Source organism: Pteropus vampyrus, unplaced genomic scaffold (assembly GCF_000151845.1).
Source record: "Pteropus vampyrus isolate Shadow unplaced genomic scaffold, Pvam_2.0 Scaffold129, whole genome shotgun sequence".
Taxonomy (NCBI): domain Eukaryota; kingdom Metazoa; phylum Chordata; class Mammalia; order Chiroptera; family Pteropodidae; genus Pteropus; species Pteropus vampyrus.
Window position 1 is genome coordinate 4,193,833 of NW_011888910.1, and position 6,890 is coordinate 4,200,722.

The 6,890-nt window shown below is 36.4% G+C and overlaps 1 pseudogene; it reads left to right on the plus strand.

Moving 5' to 3' along the window:
* Nucleotides 1-491: 491 nt before the first annotated feature.
* LOC105296793 lies at nucleotides 492-1,148 on the plus strand (annotated as a pseudogene).
* The last annotated feature ends 5,742 nt before the right edge of the window (nucleotides 1,149-6,890 follow it).

The window sequence follows — 6,890 nt, forward strand, 5'->3', positions numbered from 1 at the left end:
CAAACTTTTGCCACATCTACCCAGCCATTAACAAACACCAGCTGCCTTGCCTTTTATAACTCAATAAAAGCTCAAACCCTTCACCCTTCAGGGCCAGTGTTATTCTTAATGTTTGGCCCCTTTCCTCACTTGGAAAGTGAATAAATCTTTTACTTTATTTCTCGACTTTGTGAATTCTTTTACACTCTGCGGTACTGGCACCCTAACATACAGCATAGTAACTATAGTTAATAATGTATTATATACTTGGAATTTACTAACAGAGATTTTAAAAGTTCTCACTACACAAAAAATTTGTAACTGTGATGTGATGGTTTTGTTAACCTTATCGTGGCAATCATTTTGCTCTCTATATCAAATTATTACGGTGCACACCTTAAATGTACACAATATTATATGTGAATTATATCTCAATAAAACTGGAAGAAAAAAAGGATTATGGAAAACCGGACCAGGACTCTGTGTTTTCTTTTTCCAGCCAGCTCTGAGCCATGGGCATCTCTCAAGACAACTGGCACAAGTGCTGCAAAATGGGGGGCAAAAGAAAGCCCTACCACGAAAAGTGAAAATATGAGCTGGGACGCCCTGCTGCCAACACTAAGATTGGCCCCCACTGCATACACACAGTCTGTGTGCAGGGAGGCAACAAGCAGTACTGCACCTTGAGGCTAGATGTGGGGGACTTTTCCTGGAGCTCCGAGTGTTGTACGTGCAAAACAAGGATTAGTGATGTTGTTTGCAATGCATCCAACAATGAATTGTCCACACCAAGACCTTAGTAAAGAACTGCATTGTGCTCATTGAAAGTGCACTGAACTGACGATAGTCATATGAATCCCACTATGCACTGCTTCTGAGCTGCAAGAAGGGGGCCAAGCTGACTTCTGAGGAGGAAGAGATTTTAAGCAAAAATGATTAAAGAAAATTCAGAAGAAATACGATGAAGGAAAAAGAATGCCAAAATCAATAGTCTCCTAGAAGAGAAGTTCCAGCAAGGCAAGCTTCTTGCATGCATCTCTTCAAGACCAGGCCAATGTGGCCAAGTAGATGGCTGTGTGCTAGAAGGCAAGGAGCTGGAGTTGTATCTGAGGAAAATCAAGCCCTGGGAAAAAAATAAATTCTCCTCCCTCCTATCTCAGCTCATGTAAGAGCTAAGGTGTTTATTGCTGGAGAGAGAGAGAGAGAGAGAGAGAGAGAGAGAGAGAGAGAGAGAGAGAGAGAGAGAATGAGAGAGAGAGAGAGAGATTGTTTAGCTTGTAAGAAACTGCCAAACAGTTTTTCAGAGAAGATGTACCATTTTGTATTCCCACAAACAATGAATGAGAGTTCCTGTTGTTCCATATCCTCACCAGATTTTGGTGGTGTTAGTTCTTGAATGTTAGCCATTTTAATAGGTGTATAGTGATATCGTGTTGTTCTAATTTTTTAAAATTTTATTTATTTGAATTAGTTTCAAGTATACAGTAGATTGGTTAGACATCTATATAGTTCATAAAATGATCCCTCCATTTGCTCCCTCCCTCCCCTGACCCTCCACCTAGGCAATGTATTAATGCTAACTACATGCCCTGTAGGCTGTGCTCCCCATCCCCGTAACCATCCATCAGCTACTAATTAGTACTTCTTTACCATTTGCCCATCCCCGCATTCTCCTTCCCCTCTGTCTGTCACCAAATTGTCCACTATAATTGTGTTTGTTTTTGATTAGTTGTTCTTTTTATTCCTTAGATTCCACATGGCTTTCCCATCCTCTGATAGGGCATTTGATTCTCTTCTTTATTCACTAGTTTATTCCATTTAATATATTTCTCATCTCAGATAATGTGTTCTTCATTTCTGACAGGTTCCCTTTTATAATTTCTGTTTCCATTTTTATGTTTTTTATCTCTTTGTCGAAGTTCTCACTGAATTTATCTACACTTCCCAAAAGTCCATTGAGCATCTTTATAACCAGTGTTTTGAACTCTGCATTTGTTAGATTACTTGACTCCATTATATCTGGATCTCTGTTCTGTTCTCTCATATGGTTTCTGCTTCTTTGTCTTCCCATTTTGGCTGCCTTTCTGTGTCTGTTTCTATGCACTAAGCAAAGCTCCTAAATCTCCCGGTCTTATTAGTGTGGTTTTATGAAGTAGGTGTCCAGTGGCATAGTCCTGAGAGGGATTCAGCCACAGGCCAAACTTAGCCCAAGCCTCTACACCTCCAGGGCCACCCGTTAAGATTAGGCAAGCAATCTACAGATGCTGTGCTTATAGTTGCCTCAAAAGGCCACACCAGAAACCGAGGCCAGCTGCCTCCAGTGTGAGTGAGTCTAGTCATTGCTCAGCAAAGAGCACCTAACTCGCTGAGGATACACCTGGATGTGCCTTGTGTGGGGCTGTGAGTTGGGGGAGGTGGGGTTTCAGGGAATCCTCTGGGCAGAGTGACCTCTGTTATCCAGTTTAATGATGTCTGGGCTATGGAGATGCAGTGTCCCGTAGTGGTAAGAGGGAGAGCTCAACAGGGAACAATGGATACCACCAGCACTTTTGTAGAAAGCAAGTCTCCCCTAGGCCCTCACTCTGATAATGTCTCCCTGTAAGTCCCTGGTGTCCCCTGTGTGCAGCCTAATGAGCACTGGTGCTCAGAGCGAGCAGATCTGTCACCACAAAAATCTGCTTGCATATGCGGCCTCTTTAAGAGGCTTCTGCTGCTGCTGCTGCCGCTGCCGCTGCCGCTGCCGCTGCCACTGCCACTGCCACTGCCGCAGCCTCAGTCTCACTCAGCTGCTCAAAACTGGGCAGCCCTGTGTCCTTGCCCCATCCTACCTTCTGCCGCTGCAGGGTGATTTCTTGTATTTCTCCATAGTTGTACGGCTTGTTTATCTAGATCCCAGGCAATTTTTCCTTGCTGCTTGCTCCTTGATTCCATCGCAACTTTGATTTGGTCGCCAGAGGGATGAACAGAGTCTCTATCATCTATGCCATTTCCCGCCCCCCTTGTTGTTTTAATTTGCAATTACCTAATGACATGATATTTAGCAACTTTTCATATGGTTATTTGCTGCTTGTTTCTTCTTTGGTGAGATGTTTGTTCAGTTCTTTTGATCAATATTTGATATAACTTTTCCTCTTTAGCTTGTTGATGTGGCAAATTACATTAACTGATTTCTGCATGTTGAACCAACTTCGTATACCTGGTATACAACTTTGTATACCTTGATTATTGCTTATAATTATTTTTACACTATGTTGGATTAGACTTGCTAATATTTTGTTGTGGAATTTTACATTCATGTTTATGCGAGGTATTGGTCTATAATTTTTCTTGTAATGTGTTTAACTAGTTTTGATATAAGGGTAATAGATAATACAATGTTTTAGGAATTTTTCCCTCTGATCTTATTTTCTGGAAGACACTATAGAGAATTGGTATCATTATTTCCTTAAATGTTTGGTAGAATTCAATAATGAAACCCTCTGGATTTGGTGCTTTCTTTTTTGGAAGTTATTAATTATTGATTCAATTTCTTTAGTAGTATAGGCATAGTAATAGTACATATTTCTTTTTGTGTGAATTATGGTAGTTTCTGTCAAGGAATTGATCCATTTCACCTGAGTTATCAGATTTTTTGGCATGGAATTATTCACAATATTCCTTTATTCTTTTAAAGTCCGTGGTATTAGTGGTAAGGGCCCCTTTTTAATTTCTGATATTTGTATTTGTGCCTTCTCTCTTTTTTATTTAGACTGGCTAGAGGTGTATCAATTTATTGATTTATCGATCTTCTCAAATAACCAGATTTTAGTTTCAATGATTTTTCTCTGTTGATTTCTTGTTTTCAATTGTATTGATTCTCCTCAAATTTTTAAATTATTCTTAATTCTGCTTTCTTTTGCCTTATTTTCTCTTCTCTCTGTAGTTTCATAAGGTAGAATTTAGATTATTGATTTTAGATCTTTATTCTTTTCTAATTTACGCATTTGATGCTATAAGTTTCCCTCTAAGAATTGCTTTTGCTGCATCCCACAATACTGATAACTTGTATTTTTATTTTTATTTGGTTAAAAATATTTGAAAATTTCTCTTGAGACTTTCTTTGACCCACAAATAATTTAATCTCTAAATATGTTTAGATTTCCCAGCTCTCTTTCTGTTACTGATTTCTAATTTTATTTAATTGTAGCCTATGAGCATATTCTCTATGAATTCTCAAATTTGCTAAGGTGCATTTTATGATTTGGATTGTGGTGTGTCTTGATCGTATTCCAGATGATCTTGAGAAGAATCATGTTTTGTTGTTGGTAACGTATTCTATAAATACTAGAATATATTAGAATAAATTCTAGTTTGTCTGTTAAATTCAGTTGATTAATGGTGATGTTTAGCTCCACTATATCATTCCTGATGGATCTGTCAATTTGCCTTGTGGATTTGTCAGTTACTTGTGGAAGGGTATTGAAGTCTGCAATTGAAATAGTGCATTCAACTATTTTTCCTTGCAGTTCTATCAGTTTTTGCATCATGCATCATAATACTCTGTTATTAGGTGCATACGCCTTGAGGACTATTACGTTGTTTGGAAGAATTAATTCCTTTATCATTATGTAACATACCTCTTTATCTTTGATAATTTTCCTTGTTTTGAAGCCAGCTTTGTCTGAAATGAATATAGGTGCTCCAGCTTTCTTTTGGTTTGTGTTAGCATGGTATCTTTCTTCACTCCTTTGCTTTTAATAACATTATCTGTGTCATTATATTTAAAATGGGTTTCTTTAAACAACATAGAGTTGGATATTGTTTTTTTGATCCCCTTTGTCTTTTAATTGAAGTATTTGTACCATTTGTATTTGTATTGATTATTGATATAGTTGGATTAGTATCTACCATGTTTTTAACCATATTCTTTTCATTGCAGTTATTCTTTGTTTCTGTTTTTGTCTTCCTTCTTTTATGCTTCTTTGTATTTTACTTTATATAATTTTATGTTCTCTTCTCTCTTATCATATCAATTATGCTTAATGTTTTTGTAGTGGTTCCTTTAGATCTTGCAGTATGCATTTACAACTAATCTAAGTCCACATTCAAGTAACACTATAGGACTTTACAGGTAGTCATGTACCTTAAACCAGAATATTCCCAATTCCTCTCTCTTGTCTTGTCCCCATTCCTGTCATTCATTTCACTTATTATTCATGTGCTATAATCACCCAATACATTGTTGCCATTATTACTTTGAACAGTTATTTATTAAATCAGTTAAAAATAAGAACGATGAAACGTTTTGTTTTACTTTCGTTTATTCTTCCTCTCCAAGACCCTGCCTTGGAACTTCCACCTGCCTTAGTCTCTCAGAACACCAACTTCTGATAACTTAACTTAGAACCACTGTAATATATGTGAAATTCCCCTCCTTTTGCTGTCTGTAATGTGCCTTCAGACCAAAAGTTATGGCACTTTCAGGGATAAAAAATGTGTGCGTGTTGGAATATTATTCAGCCATAAAAAGAAAGAAATCTTGCCATTTGTGACAACATGGATGAAACTGGAGGACATTATACTAAGTGAAATAAGCCAAACTCAGAAAGACAAATATTGTATGATCTCACTTATAGGTGGAATCTAAAAAAGTCACATAGAACCAGAGAGTAGAGCGATAGTTGCCAGGAGATGAGGAGTGGGGAAAAGTGGAGAGATATTAGTCAAAGGGTACAAACATTCAGTTATATGATGAATAAGTTCTGGGGTTCTAATGCACAGCATAGTGTTTATATTTAATAATATCGTATTGTATATTTAAAATTTGCTAAGACAATAGATCTTAATTATTTTCACCATCAGAAAAATGCTAACTATATAAGGTGATGGACGTGTTAATTAACTTGGTTGTGCTAATCACTTCACAGTGTATGCATATATTAAATTATCATGTTGTACAACCTAAATGTATAACATTTTTATTTATCAAAAACACCTCAGTAAAGCTGGAAAACAAGAAATAAGAGGAAATATCAGAAATTTGTTCAGCCTCCTTATATTTTTTCTATGGTTTAATACTATTTTATTTTGAATATATAGTGAGGAAAGAAACATTAGTCTTTAGGGTTTAAGGCTGCTAATCTTCTTAGTCCATATCATCTCAGATTTGATTAGTCATCCTACTAGGCAGGTATTCATACTCATAAAACCATCCTCCTGGTCTTTTTATCTGTTTTTAGTCTCTTCAGTCTATGACAGTGGTTCTTAAATATTTTGGTCTGAGGAACCTTTATATCCTTAAAAATTATTGAAAAGCTTTTATTTATGTGTGTTATATCTATTGTTGTAATAGGTATTAAATTTGAGAAATTTAAAAATGTTTATTAATTAAAATATCAGTAATAAGCCCATTATATGTTAATATAACTTGCATTTTTTAATGGCATTTACTTTATTTCTCACTGTGCACTTCTGCATTCTGAAAACACATAGTTGGCTATCTAGGATGGAATATGTATTTAGGAAATGTTTTCTGAATAAATGCATACCAATTTTTTAAAATTGAAAATATATAGTGTACACATGGTTGCTAACAATTTCACATAGTTTCAAATTTCACTTTTAGTAAGATTTTATTGGAAAACAGTTTGTTTGCCCCTAATTTACTCATACTTCAATTAGTAAATCATCTATTAACAAAACTTCTGTGATGAAAATTAGCCTTTGGTTAGCCATTGGCATAGGAAGAACTGAAATGAGTCCAGGGTTCCTTTGCGCAATATTGGCTGTGATTGTGGATAAAGAGGCAGTGGCTTAGTTTCATGTCGAGGTGTCATAGGTAGGCTAGGTGCTCTAAGAAATGCTAGGGTTACTCATTAGGAGAGGAAATGATATTGCCAAGTATGACCTCAGGGAAGCAAGTAGAAGAAGTG